This window comes from Phocoena phocoena, chromosome 9, assembly GCF_963924675.1.
Source record: "Phocoena phocoena chromosome 9, mPhoPho1.1, whole genome shotgun sequence".
In the NCBI taxonomy this organism is placed as follows: Eukaryota; Metazoa; Chordata; class Mammalia; order Artiodactyla; family Phocoenidae; genus Phocoena; species Phocoena phocoena.
Genome location: NC_089227.1, coordinates 36567881 through 36583773, shown reverse-complemented (window position 1 = coordinate 36583773; position 15893 = coordinate 36567881).

Sequence of the window (15893 nt, the reverse complement as noted above, 5' to 3'; positions counted from 1 at the left end):
GGCCAAATGTTGTGCTCCAAGATTCTTATTTAGGACTTTCGTGCTGACTGACTAAAAGTTGCCAGATACTCAGAAAATAATCTCCGTTTATGCTTTTGCTTTTGGAAAAACCTGGGCTGAGAAAGGCAGGAGGCTACTCTTCAGAGAAAAAGTGTTCTTTGTAGTTTTTGCTGGTACTTGGATTTTTTTTTTCTGCTGTGGGAGGTTATGGGTCATAGGGCAGATCCTGAAGGGTAGTGAGGTTGCTGGTGCAATCTGGAGACTGTCAAGAGCTGTGGTCTTGGGAGGTCAGTGAAGAATTCTCAGGTGACAGAGGTCAAGGAAGCTGTAGAGCTCTAAGCCTTGTAGGGAGTGACCATGAGACCTTGGGCAGTGGGCACGTCCGTGGTGTCTAGTATGACTGAAGATAGAGGCCCGTCCCCAAATGTCCTCAGTTGTGTTAAACATCTGAGATTCTTCCAAAACTCTGATGAGAGGGAGGTCCTCTCCCCAACCACATATGACAGAATTTCTTGGCAGCCAGGTAGATGAGATCTGGGTCTGATGTATCTGATTTAGAAAGGTAAAGATGACCAATACAGCCTTCATGTTCTTGTAAACTTGACTAAACTTTAGACAGCTTTCATCCAGACTGAAGGTCCCTGACTTCCCTTTTCTTAGAGTATTTACATTAGAAAACTTGCAACTGTAGATTCTTCCTCTGCCCGGTTGAGATGTAAATTTTCCGCAATCCAGGAATGTCTTTCTCAAGGACCTGGGAACCATCTCTGAAATCTAATCATCAAGAAACATTGGGCCCTATCTCTCAGTCTCTGCGGGAGGGTAGGAGTCTAACTTCAGTGAGCATCAATTAGCAAATACAGATGCCTGATTACAGTCTCCACCCTCTCTCCTCTATCTCACCCCAGGGCTTCAAAACTCTCCTGCCTTTTGTTCAGTGGAGCTGAGTTCAATCTCTCTTCCCAATTGCAAGTCTTGGCCCCTATTGCAATAGTCTTGAATAAAGTCTTTCATGCCATTTTTAACAAGCATTTCTCTTTAACAAAGAAATGCTATGTTACTTGCCGTAGATTATTATGAATACAAACTCTGTTTCTTCCTCCCTCCCTCTTTCTTCTTTTCTTTCTTCCTCTCTCCCCCGCTTCGTTCTCTCTTTCTCTTCTTCATCACTCCCTCTGGATAGCTTACTGAAACATTAATTCTGGGCTTGTTTTCTGCTGAAGGAGACATGAAATGTTACCTCATTTCTTCCATCTGGAGGAACAACCAGGCCTCTGTTCCAGGCTTCTCTTGCCTGAGGTGAATTAACTATCATCAGTGTTTCAATTGTGGGAAAAATAATTGTACTCGCATAGTGTTTTTCTTTCTTTCTTTCGCTTTTCACTAAATGAGATCCAAATAAGAAGGCATTAGAACAGTACCTGTTATGTAGAAATATCAACCAATAGTAGTAGCTCTGATGATATTATTTTAATCTTCATGTGAAAATGAGTAGAAAGAGTCTGCATCAGAAATGGACATTATCTAAGTCACCATGGCAAGTTCCAATCTCTCTGAGGCTTAGCTTTTTTATTTATAAAACAGCACCATATATATACACAGACACATACACATATATATGTACTTATACATATATATATATTTCACCTGGTTGTGGTTGTTCTTTTGGAAAAAAAGGTAAGATTATATATGTGAGAAGCAATTTTGCAAGGGGATGACATTATTGTAATTGCTACTCTCTACCGTTATACTGCTTATTGGAACCTTAATTTTAAAATGTGAAAGGAAAATAAAATAGAAAAATTCCAGGAAAATTAGTTGAAAAGAAGGAGGTGGGTTGATAAACGCTCTTTAATAATCAGATATAGAGAAGATTAAAAATTGAGATTCTTTTTGTTAATATAAAAAGATGTGAAGGAAATAAATACTTTTGAAAAGAAAAAATGAAATTATCTAAATTGTTTCAAGAAGAAATTTTAAAAACCTAAATAGACTTATATCTATGGTGTAAGAATGAAAGAAATATATATAAGGGATTTTCTGGCAAATATTTAAGGACTAGGTAGTTCACAAGTTATTTAATATGTTCCAGGTGGGAAAAAAAGGTAAATGTTCCAAATTTTACCAAAGTCACATATCAGTTCATCTTACTAAAGTTTAATATCAATATTTAAAAAATAGATCCTCCATTCTATTTCCCCTCAGCCAAGAAAATCACAGAGCAATTTTTCTTCTTAATACCTTCTAAAAATTCCTAATAAAATGTAAACAAACCGAAGCACTCAGCAAATTAATTCAATCCGAGATCTTAGTTGGAACAACAGAACCTGCTTTAGCTTTAGTGGAAATAAAGTTACTAGATGTAGTTTATGGAATCTCACTGGGGCGGGGGCTCTGTAGCTGGGACTGGCGCTCACTCCCAGTCATGAATCTGCTCTAGGACAGATTCTCTGGCTCTGCTGTTGGGCTCAGAATCCATGGCTGTCCTGCTGCTATGGAGAATGTGGGAGCCTGCCTACTGCTGCTTTCAAAACAGGGCTTCCCAGAACCATCCCTGCCAGATTGGAACTTACGCAATACCAGCTTCTTCATGGCATTTACTTTAACATTTGCTTATTCCATGTGGATATCTGATTGACTGATTCTAGGTTATATGTTGGGACTTCTCTTTGTAAGGGAAGCAGAAGAAATGAATTTCTGGCTCCTTTACTTGGAGATTCACAGATTCAATAATGCGTAAACTTCCCCTAACATAAGGAGGTAGCACAAAATCTGGTCACTGTATGAACCAAGTAGCCCAAAGTCCATTAACTCAAGGATAATATTAGAAGAATATGACAAAAGTGATCACATTAAAATTTCACATGAGAGAAACAATAACTATCTCAATAGGTAATAAAAAAGTTGAATTAAATTCAGCATCGTTTGGATGAAAAGTCCTAGTAAATTATGACTAAGAAGAAGGAGATTTGGACATAACATGGAATATTTAGCTTAAATTGAGAGCCAACAACATACCTAATAGTGAAATACCAAAGGTAGTATTTTTTTAAAAAATCACCACTGTCATTTAATAACTTCTAATCAATGTATTAAGAACTGGGACATGTACAATAACCAGGACATGGAAGCAACCTAAATGTCCATCGACAGATGAATGGATAAAGAAGATGTGGCACATATATACAATGGAATACTACTCAGCCATAAAAAGGAACGAAATTGAGTTATTTGTAGTGAGGTGGATGGACCTAGAGTCTGTCACACAGAGTGAAGTAAGTCAGAAAGGGGAAAACAAATACCGTATGCTAACACATATATATGGAATCTAAAATTAAAAAGGTACTACCGATGAACCTAGTGGCAGAGCAGGAATAAAGACGTAGATATAGAGAATGGACTTGGGAACAAGGAGTGGGGAAGGGGGAAGCTGGGGCAAAGTGAGAGTAGCATTGACATATATACACTACCAAATGTAAAATAGATAGTGGGAAGCAGCAGCGTAGCAGAGGGAGATCAGTGCCGTGCTTTGTGACGACCTAGAGAGGTGGGTTAGGGAGGGTGGGAGGGAGGCTCAAGAGGGAGGGGATATGGGGATATATGTATGCAGATGGCTGATTCACTTTGTTGTATAACAGAAACTAACACAGTATTGTGAAGCAATTATACTCCAGTAATGATCTATTAAAAAATGTATCCAAAAGAAAAAAAAGTATCAATATTTGCACCTGTGTTTTTCTTCTTTGAAAGACCAAAAAGATCAACTGAAACAAAATCACAAACAGGTAAAGAGGCAAGTCGGCTGTTTAACAAGACTGAAGAAAAATGGAAAGCTCCTGAATTTACAGGCAATATATGGGAAATATTGTGGGTTGAAAAAGCCTTTCAAAAATATAAAATAAGAATAGACTTAAGAAGTTTATGTTACAAATCTTCACTGAGGAAAATAAAAGATTTCAATAATTGGAGATACATCTGATTTACCTGGATTAGGAGACTTAATTTTATTCAAATATCAATTCTAACCAAGTTATTTCAGTTAATGTAGGACAGGATAATTTTTGGAAACCAACTGAATAATTTTAAACTCCTCTTGGATGAATTAAGCTTCTGTGCTATAACTGAATATGGAATTATCACAGTACTACTAGGAATCTATTTATGGTTCACCTTTATTTTTTATCTATCATTATTTTTCTCAATTTCTCAAGTCCTACCAAAAATTCATGCTGAAGGTATGGCGTCACCACTCATGCATTAAAAAACCCAAAATGATTTGGATAAAGAAAATATAAAAAGAAACCTACTCTTTGAGATAACTATCACTATTCTGAAACTATTGCTTAGAAGAATTTAAACATGGATATCATTATCCACTCCAGTAATCATGGGTATTTCATAGTGGATTTTAAATAATCTCATCAAAACATGAAATAACATTATAAAGACCAGTCATATTTCATATCCTCCAGATATGAGTACTTTCTGCTCATACACTGTGATTCCTGGAATTTGTTATTTGGAATGATCTGGTAGACTGCAACTGTCAAAAATATATCAGATACTATCTGAACATGTACGTCATCATGGACTGCATCCGGGATTATAAGAAATGAGTAATGATGACAACAACAGATTCATGGGCTTATCTAAAAGATCTTATCCTTTCAAAAGCTCTCATCATTTTTAGAATGAATTTGACATAAGTTTAGCATAAACATAATGGATTGGAGTCTGATAATCAGACATTTTAATTTTATAGTTATAGTAATGTTTTCTTTTTTAAATGATGGATGATGTTTAGACTTTACTTCCTTAGGTATATTATAATGTTCATATAAGAAATCACTACTCTACTTAAGAATTGTTTAATTATACACACTGTTTTACAATAGTCTATAAATAAAAAAAGAATGTACGTATTTGCACAAAAGCTAGTCACTGTCTTTTCTAAATCTGAGGCTTACTTTATTGGTACATCTAACCGGGGTCTACTTAATAAATTAGCTTTTTTCAGTCTTCCTGTTTATGTTAGTTTTAGTTCCTTAGCAAAGATTAGGTGAAGTGAAATCCTTAACACTCTAAACATATTAACTTGTATATAAACAGGAAGATTCAAAAGAGGTTAGCTGGACCAAGTGTTAGACCTACTAATGAAATATAGTCTTAGATTGTAAAAGAAAACATCGTTAGATTTTGCCTATTTGCCAGAAAAATCTCTATGGTTTTATCTTTCTCTTATGACCATGGACGAAGACAAAAACTGAACGATGTACATCATTAAAGAACATCCTTCTAAAGAACAGGTGTAGAATAGAATTGAATCCATGTCTCCAGAGACAAGTGAGAAGACAAGGAGATAAAATTGCATTTTCACTCTGCTAAAGCAAACAGCTATTTAAAAGATTTCTTGCAGGGGCAGGCACAAGACTATAAAAAATTCACAAGCTTGGTTAGTTAGGGTCAGCAAAGTCACTCTACTTCTCAAAGTTTTTAAACTTTAAAACAGTTTAAGGCTGTAAGTGATAGTAAACTGTCCAGTCGAGGCTATTGTTAATTGCTCATTTGTTTGTATATATAATATCCAAAATGGTGTTATTGAACTGACTTAAGGTGGTTTGCTTGTGAGGGATTGTTACAAAATTTCATTACAGTTATAGAACTGAAATGATATTCTTTACTTTGATAATTAATATTATTTACTTTGATAAAATGAGCAACATTTTGGTACTCAACTTAATTGAAATTGGATAAAATCAGAGATACTGATTGTGGCTATATAACAAATATTTTCTCAGTAAAATTCTCTATGACATTTTACCTGTGACCTTGGATGCCAGTACCTATTATTTTAACCAACTCATGGAGCTATGTATGTGTTTCTTCTGAAGTTATGGAAGGAACTAGATTGCTCTTCTTCCATCCTGGGGAGGCTTTCTAATGTTTTTCCTAAGCACATTCATCATGCTCTTTGTTTCATTAAGTTGAGTACACGTGTGGTGGAGAAGATGAGGGTTCTTATGGACAGTGTGACTGTCTAGCTCAGTGTAACCTGCGTTAATGTAGGTTATGGGAGTTCTATTTATCTCCTGCTTTCTCCATCTACTCCTGTTTCATGAACAGCTACTTTTAGTTAAGTAAACATAACTTTTAAAAAAATATCCTTATTGAAGTATAATTGCTTTACAATGGTGTGTTAGTTTCCGCTGTATAACAAAGTGAGTCAGCTATATGTATACATATATCCCCATATCCCCTCCCCCTTGCGTCTCCCTCCTACCCCTCTAGGTGGACACAAAGCACTGAGCTGATCTCCCTGTGCTATGCGGCTGCTTCCCGCTAGTATTGTATTTTACATTTGGTAGTGTATATATGTCCATGCCACTCTCTCACTTCGTCTTACCTTCCCCTTCCTCCTCCCCATGTCCTCAAGTCCATTCTCTGTCTGCGTCTTTATCCCTGTCCTGCCCCTAGGTTCTTTAGAACCTTTTTTTTTTTTTTTTTTTATGATTCCATATATATGTGTTAGCATACGGTATTTGTTTTTCTCTTTCTGACTTACTTCACTCTGTATGACAGACTCTAGGTCTATCCACCTCATTACAAATAGCTCAATTTCGTTTCTTTTTATGGCTGAGTAACATTGTATACAATGTGTGCCACATCTTCTTTACCCATTCATTGTCGATGGGCACTTAGGTTGCTTCCATGTCCTGGCTATTGTAAATAGAGCTGCAATGAACACTGTGGTACATGACTCTTTTTGAATTATGGTTTTCTCAGGGTATATGCCCAGTAGTGGGATTGCTGGGTCATATAGTAGTTCTATTTTTAGTTTTTTAAGGAACCTCCATACTGTTCTCCATAGTGGCTGTATCAATTTACATTCCCACCAACAGTGCAAGAGGGTTCCCTTTTCTCCACACCCTCTCCAGCATTTATTGTTTGTAGATTTTTTGATGATGGCCATTCTGACCGGTGTGAGATGATATCTCATTGTAGTTTTGATTTGCATTTCTCTAAGGATTAATGACGTTGAGCATTCTTTCATGTGTTTGTTGGCAATCTGTATATCTTCTTTGGAGAAATGTCTATTTAGGTCTTCTGCCCATTTTTGGATTGGGTTGTTTGTGTTTTTGATATTGAGCTGCATGAGCTGCTTGTAAATTTTGGAGATTAATCCTTTGTCAGGTGCTTCATTTGCAAATATTTTCTCCCATTCTGAGAGTTGCCTCTTCGTCTTATTTATGGTTTCCTTTGCTGTGCAAGAGCTTTTAAGTTTCATTAGGTCCCATTTATTTATTTTTGTTTTTATTTCCATTTCTCTAGGAGGTGGATCAAAAAGGATCTTGCTCTGATTTATGTCATAGAGTGTTCTGCCTATGTTTTCCTCTAAGGGTTTTATAGTGTCTGGCCTTACATTAAGATCTTTCATCCAGTTTGAGTTTAGTTTTGTGTATGGTGTTAGACAGTGTTCTAATTTCATTCTTTTACATGTAGCTGTCCAGTTTTCCCAGCACCACTTATTGAAAAAGCTGTATTTTCCCCGTTGTATATTCTTGCCTCCTTTATCAAAAATAAGGTGACCATATGTGCGTGGGTTTATCTCAGCATTCTAACCTGTTCCATTGATCTATATTTCTGTTTTTGTGCCAGTACCATACTGTCTTGATTACCTTAGCTTTGTAGTACAGTCTGAAGTCAAGGAGCCTGATTCCTCCAGCCCTGTTTTATTTTTTTCTCAGGATTGCTTTGGCTATTCGAGGTCTTTTGTGTTTCCATACAAATTGTGAAATTTTTTTGTTGTAGTTCTGTGAAAAATGCCATTGGTAGTTTGATAGGGATTGCTTTGAATCTGTAGAGTGCTTTGGGTAATATAGTCGTTTTCATTGATGTTGATTCTTCCAATGCAAGAACATGGTATATCTCTCCATCTGTTTGTATCATCTTTAATTTATTTCATCAGTGTCTTATAGTTTTCTGCATACAGGTCTTTGTCTCCTTAGATAGGATTATTGCTAGGTATTTTATTCTTTGTTGCAATGGTAAATGGGAGTGTTTCCTTAATATCTCTTTCAGATTTTTCATCATTAGTGTATAGGAATGCAAGAGATTTCTGTGCATTAATTTTGTATCCTGCTATTTTACCAAATTCATTGATTAACTCTAGTAGTTTTCTGATAGAGTCTTTAGGATTCTCTATGTATAGTATCATGTCATCTGCAAAGAGTGACAGTTTTACTTCTTCTTTTCCGATTTGGATTCCTTTTATTTCTTTTTCTTCTCTGATGGCTGTGGCTAAAACTTCCAAAACTGTGTGGAATAATAGTGGTGAGAGTGGGCAATGTTGTCTTGTTCCGGATCTTAATGGAAATGGTTTCAGTTTTTCACCTTTGAGAATGATGTTGGCTGTAAGTTTGTCATATATGGCCTTTATTTTGTTGAGGAAAGTTCCCTCTATGCCTACTTTCTGGAGGGTTTTTGTCATAAATGGGTGTTGAATTTTGTCAAAAGCTTTTTCTGCATCTCTTGAGATGATCATACGGTTTTTATCCTTCAGTTTGTTTATGTGGTTTATCACATTGATTGATTTGCCTATACTGAAGAATCCTTGCATTCCTGGGATAAACCCCACTTTATCATGGTGTATGATCCTTTTAATGTGCTGTTGGATTCTGTTTGCTAGTATTTTGTTGAGGATTTTTGCATCTATGTTCGTCAGTGATATTGGCCTGTAGTTTTCTTTCTTTGTGACATCCTTGTCTGGTTTTGGTATCAGGGTGATGGTGGCCTCGTAGAATGAGTTTGGGAGTGTTCCTCCCTCTCCTATATTTTGGAAGAGTTTGGGAAGGATAGGTGTTAGCTCTTCTCTAAATGTTGATAGAATTTGCCTGTGAAATCATCTGGTGCTGGGCTTTTGTTTGGTGGAAGATTTTTAATCACAGTCTCAATTTCAGGGCTTGTGATTGGTCTGTTTATATTTTCTATTTCTTCCTGCCTCAGTCTCAGAAGGTTGTGCTTTTCTAAGAATTTGTCCATTTCTTCCAGGTTGTCCATTTTACTGGCATATAGTTGCTTGTAGTAATCTCTCATGCAAATGGAAATGAAAAGAAACTGGAGTAGCAATTCTTATATCAGACAAAACAGACTTTAAAATAAAGACTATTACAAGAGACCAAGAAGGACACTACATAGTGATCAAGGGATCAGTCCAAGAAGAAGATATAACAATTGTAAATATTTATGCACCCAACATAGGAGCACCTCAATACATAAGGCAAATGCGAAGGCAAAAGGGGAAATTGACAGTAACACAATCATAGTAGGGGACTTTCACACCCCACTTTCACCAGTGGACAGATCATCCAAAATGAAAGTAAATAAGGAAGCACAGCTTTAAATGACACATTATACAAGATGGACTTAATTGATATTTATAGGACATTCCATCCCAAAACAACAGAATACACTTTCTTCTCAAGTGCTCATGGAACATTCTCCAGGATAGATCATATCTTGGGCCACAAATCAAGCCTTGGTAAATTGAGGAAAATTGAAATCATGTCAAGTATCTTTTCTGACCACAATGCTATGAGACTGGATATCAATTACAGTAAAAAATCTTAAAAAAATACAAACACATGGAGGCTAAACAATACACTTCTAAATAACCAAGAGGTCACTGAAGAAATCAAAAAGAAAATCCAAAATAACTAGAAACAAATGACAATGAAAACATGACGACCCAAAACTTGTGGGATGCAGCAAAAGCAGTTCTAAGAGGGAATTTCATAGCAATTCAGTCGTACCTCAAGAAACAAGAAACATCTCAAATAAACAACCTAACCTTACACCTAAAGCAATTAGAGAAAAAAGAACAAAAAAGCCCCCAAAGTTAGCAGAAGGAAAGAAATCATAAAGATCAGATCAGAAAGAAATGAAAAAGAAATGAAGGAAACTATATCAAAGATCAATAAAACTAAAAGCTTTTTCTTTGAGAAGATAAACAAAATTGATAAACCATTAGCCAGACTCATCAAGAAAAAAAGGGAGAAGACTCAATAGAATTAGAAATGAAAATGGAGAAGTAACAACTGACACTGCAGAAATTTGATGGATTATGAGAGATTACTACAAGTAAACATAACTTTAATTGATTTTCTATAGCAGTAGTAGAAACAGCCTCTGCAATGGTAGCAGCCCAAAGACTAAGTAGGTTACCACTCCCTTTCATTGTTTCCATTCCAAAGTACCAATGGCCAGTAAAATTGCATGTGTTAAATTCAAAACAGAAATGGATTCCTCATCCTTGTATATGACTTCAATAGTAATGTGAATTATTCTCTTTAAGTTTTTGACTAAACTAGACATGGGATTCAACTGTCTGGACTGGCCAACTCCTATACCAAAAGTCATTGTTTTTTTGAGGCAGGTATATCTTCCCGATGGCATGATTTTATAGCAAGAAAGAACACCTTCAGCCAACATCTGGAAATATTCTTAGGTATGGTACTTTTTTCAGTAATCCTCATCAATGTTGAAAAATGCTGTCCATGACATGTGGGAGATTTTACACTATGTAAAGCCTGTAAAATCCCAGGTTTTTGCTTAGCTAGTCTGTCATTGTCTTTTAGACAGTGGTGCATAGCAAAACTTTCAGTGCACTTGAAACTCGGCTCTTGAACTGTAATATGAAACAAACAGCTGGGTTCACAATAAGAGGCTGTGATTGAAAAGGCATTTTCATGAATGGAGTAATTGAAAATATATGACTTCCTTTCATACATTTATGGTAATGCAGTGAGTCTGTACAGTAAATATACTGGGATGGCTATAAGCCTTTCACATGTAGTCAGGGATTACTGAATGTTAAAATTGGCTCATCCCTGTATATAGAGAAAATAATGTGTGTGTTGTAATAAAAAATACAAAACTGAATTCTAGTTTAGATTCTGCATCAGGTCAGAAATAGTGATAGCCCTTAAGACTTTTCTTTTTAATTTCCTGTAAGAAGGATAAAAATGCACAAAGGAAACAATTGTAAGACATGAGGGATTCCAGCAGGGGATAAGTATCTCATTCAATGCTCTGTGTGTTCCTGTCATGGGAAATCAAGACTCTTTTCATCTGTTCTTTCTCTCATTTCTAAGTCAGGAAGAGGAGGGGAGTGATGGCGACCTGGGTCAAGGACAAAATGGATTCCTCAGCATCCTTATGGGATAAAAGCACCAGGCACAGGGATTTTAATGTACAGATGGAGCTGATTAAACATGCAAGTGTTTGTACATGACTTGTTAATTAGATTTTGTCTTTTGGGGGTTAAGGCCTCTCTAGTGATAACTCTCATTTTGGATTGATTTTCTTTTTTTCTCCCATGAAGAGGACTCTGGGCCTTGCTCCTGTTCAGGAGGAGAAAATTGCTCTTTCCCTCCCCCCACTCCCACAGGCAGCCCATTGAGTTCGAGGAAAGTCCAGCAGAAAGGAGACCTGGGTTAAATTGTTTTGACTACTATTCATGGCCTGAGGGAAAAATGTACTCTTTCCTCAACATGATTTTGCTTAAATTCTTCTTTTCTGGGTTCCTCTGTCTGTCAGTGTTTCAATCTAATGGGCCTAGGTTAGGGTGTGAGCTGAGGGGAATGGGGCTGAGAGCTACTCCACCTCTTTCTAGAGTGAAGCAGTGGGAAGCAGGTGGATGTAGGTCTGTCTTCAACCTAAAGGGGCCTCTTGCTTCCTCAGTCTAACAGACTTGCCAGGCTACGAGATATATGTGTTTGGCTTGAAGTCTCTTCTTCATTTATTATATTTTTTCCTTCCAGTTTTGTTGAGATATAATTGACATACAGCACTGTATAAATTTAAGGTGTACAGCATAATGATTTGACTTTACAGACCTTTTCATTTTGTTGACATTTTCCTTCACTGTATCAAAGCTTTTTAGTTTGATGTATTTCCCTTTGTTTATTTTTGCTTTTATTTCCCTTGCCTGTGGAGACAGATAAAAAAAAATATTGCTAAGGCCAGTGTCAAAGAATGTACTGCCTATGTTTTCTTCTAGCAGTTTTATGGTTTCAGTTCTTACGTTTAAGTCGTTAATCCATTTTGAGTTTATTTTTATAATGGTGTGAGAAAGTAGTCCAGTTTGATACTTTTGCATGTTAGCTGTTCAGTTTTCCTAACACCATTTATTAAAGAAACTGTCTTTCTCCATTGTATATTCTTGTCTCCTTTGTCATACATTAATTATCCATATAACTGTGGGTTCATTTCAGGACTCTCTATTCCGTTCCATTGATCTTTGTGTCTGTGTTTGTGCCAGTCCCGTACAGTTTTGATTACTGTAGCTTTGTAGTATGGTTTGAAACCAGGGAGCAGGAAACCTCCAGCTTTGTTCTTCTTTCTTGAGATTATTTTGGCTATTAGTGTTTATTTTTTATTTATTATTTTGTGTTTCCATACACATTTTGGAATTATTTGTTCTAGATCTGTGAAAAATGCCATTGGTATTTTGTTTAGTTTTTAAACACCTTTATTGGAGTATAATTGCTTTACAGTGGTGTGTTAGTTTCTGCTTTATAACAAAGTAAATCAGTTACACATATACATATGTCCCCATATCTCTTCCCTCTTGTGTCTCGCTCCCTCCCACTCTCTCTATCCCACCCCTCTAGGTGGTCACAAGCACTGAGCTGATCTCCCTGTGTTATGTGGCTGCTTCCCACTAGCTATCTATTTTACGTTTGGTAGTGTATATATGTCCATGCCACTCTCTCACTTTGTCCCAGCTTACCCTTCCCCCTCCCCATATTCTCAAGTCCATTCTCTAGTAGGTCTGTGTCTTTATTCCCATCTTGCTCATAGGTTCTTCATGACCTTTTTTTTTTTTCAGATTCCATATATATGTGTTAGCATACGGTATTTGTTTTTCTCTTTCTGACTTAATTCACTCTGTATGACAGACTCTAGGTCCATCCACCTCACTACAAATAACTCAATTTTGTTTCTTTTTATGGCCGAGTAATATTCCATTATATATATGTGCCACATCTTCTTTATCCATTCATCTGTTGATGGACACTTAGGTTGCTTCCGTATCCTGGCTATTGTAAATAGAGCTGCAATGAACATTGTGGTACATGACTCTGTTTTTAAAAATTTTTATTTATTTATTTATGGCTGTGTTGGGTCTTCGTTTCTGTGCGAGAGCTTTCTCCAGTTGCAGCAAGTGAGGGCCACTCTTCATCGTGGTGTGTGGGGACTCTCACTATCGCGGCCTCTCTTGTTGTGGAGCACAGGCTCCAGACGTGCAGGCTCAGTAGTTGTGGCTCACAGGCTTAGTTGCTCCACGGCATGTGGGATCTTCCCAGACCAGGGCTCGAACCCGTGTCCCCTGCATTGGCAGGCAGATTCTCAACCACTGCGCCACCAGGGAAGCCCCAGGACTCTTTTTGAATTATGGTTTTCTCAGGGTATATGCCCAGTAGTGGGATTGCTGGATCATATGGTAGTTCTATTTTTAGTTTTTTAAGGAACCTCCATACTGTTCTCCATAGTGGCTGTATCAATTTACATTCCCACCAACAGTGCAAGAGGGTTCCCTTTTCTCCACACCCTCTCCAGCATTTATTGTTTGTAGATTTTTTGATGATGGCCGTTCTGACCAGTGTGAGATGATATCTCATTGTAGTTTTTTTCTTTGTTTGTTTGTTTTGTGGTACACCGGCCTCTCACTGTTGTGGCCTCTCCCATTACGGAGAACAGGCTCCGGACGCGCAGGCTCAGCGGCCATGGCTCATGGGCCCAGCCACTCCACGGCATGTGGGATCTTCCCAGACCGGGGCACGAACCCATGTCCCCTGCACTGGCAGGCGGACTCTTAGCCACTGCGCCACCAGGGAAGCCCTCATTGTAGTTTTGATTTGCATTTCTCTAATGATTAATGATGTTGAGCATTCTTTCATGTGTTTGTTGGCAATCTGTATATCTTCTTTGGAGAAATGTCTCTTTAGGTCTTCTGCCCATTTTTGGACTGAGTTGTTTGTCTTTTTGATATTGAGCTGCATGAGCTGCTTGTAAATTTTGGAAATTAGTCCTTTGTCAGTTTCTTCATTTACAAATATTTTCTCCCATTCTGAGGGTTGTCTTTTCATCTTGTTTATGGTTTCCTTTGCTCTGTAAAAGCTTTTAAGTTTCATTAGGTCCCATTTGTTTATTTTTGTTTTTATTTCCATTTCTCTAGGAGGTGGGTCAAAACGGATCTTGCTGTGATTTATGTCATGGAGTACTCTGCCTATGTTTTCCTCTAAGAGTTTGATAGTTTCTGGCCTTACATTTAGGTCTTTAATCCATTTTGAGTTTATTTTTGTGTATGGTGTTAGGGAGTGTTCTAATTTCATTCTTTTACATGTAGCTGTCCAGTTTTCCCAGCACCACTTATTGAAGAGGCTGTCTTTTCTCCACTGTATATTCTTGCCTCCTTTATCAAAGATAAGGTGACCATATGTGCGTGGGTTTATCTCTGGGCTTTCTCTCCTGTTCCATTGATCTATATTTCTGTTTTTGTGCCAGTACCATACTGTCTTGATTACTGTAGCTTTGTAGTATAGTCTGAAGTCAGGGAGCCTGATTCCTCTGCCATTGGTATTTTGATAGGGATTGCACTGGATCTGTAGATTGCTTTGGGGAATATGGTCATTTTAATAATATTAACTTTTTCAATCTGTGAGCATGATATGTTTTTCCATTTGTTACTGTCATCTCCAGTTTCTTTCATCAGTGTCATAGTTTTTGCAATAACGTCTTTTATCTCCCTAGTTGATCTATTCCTAGGTACTTTATTCTTTTTGATGTGATTGTAAATGGGATTGTTTTCTTAATTTCTGTTTCTGATAGTTCTTTTTGCAACAGATTTCCATATATTTTGTATACTACAGCTTACTGAATTCATTTATTAGTTCTAATGGTTTTTGGGTGGCATCTTCAGGATTTTCTATATATAGTATCATGTCGTCTTCAAACAGTGACAGTTTTACTCCTTCCTTTCCAACTTGGATTCCCATTTCTTTTTCTTTTCTGATTGTTGTAGCTAGAACTATTAATGATATGTTGAATAAAAGTGGCAAGAGTGGGCATCCTTGTCTTGTTCCTGATCTTAGAGACTATGCTTTTAGCTTTTCACTGTTGAGTATGTTAGCTGTGGGCTTGTAATATATGGGTTTTATTATATCAAGATATGTTCCCTCTATACCCACTTTGGTGAGGGTTTTTATCATAAATGCCACTCCCTTCTGGCCTGTGGAGCTTCTGCTGAAAAGTCAGTTGAAACCTTATGCAAATTCCCTTATACATAACTAGTTGCTTTCCCTTGCTGCTTTTAATATTCGTTTTTTTTACCTTTAATTTTTACCATTTTAATTATAATACATCTTGGTGTGGTCATCTTTGGATTGACCCTGTTTGGGACCCTCTATGATTCCTGAACTTGGATGTCTATTTCCTTTCCTAGGTTAGGGAAGTTTTAAGCTATAATGTCTTCTAATATATTCTCTGCCTCTTTTCCTTTTGGGACCCCTATAATGCAAATATTAGTATGTTTAATGTTGTCACAGGGAAGTCAAACTATCCTCATTTTAAAAAATTTCTTTCTTTCATATATAACTTATATTATGTTGACATATTTTCCCTCTATACCCACTTTGGTGAAAGTTTTTTGTATCATAAATGTTGAATTTTGTCAATAGCTTTTTCTACATCTATTGAGATGTTGAATTTTGTCAATAGCTTTTTCTACATCTATTGAGATGATCATATATTTATTCTTCAAAATGTTAATGTGTTGTAGCCCACTGATTGATGTGTGCATATTGAACCATTCTGTATCCTTGGGATAAAAT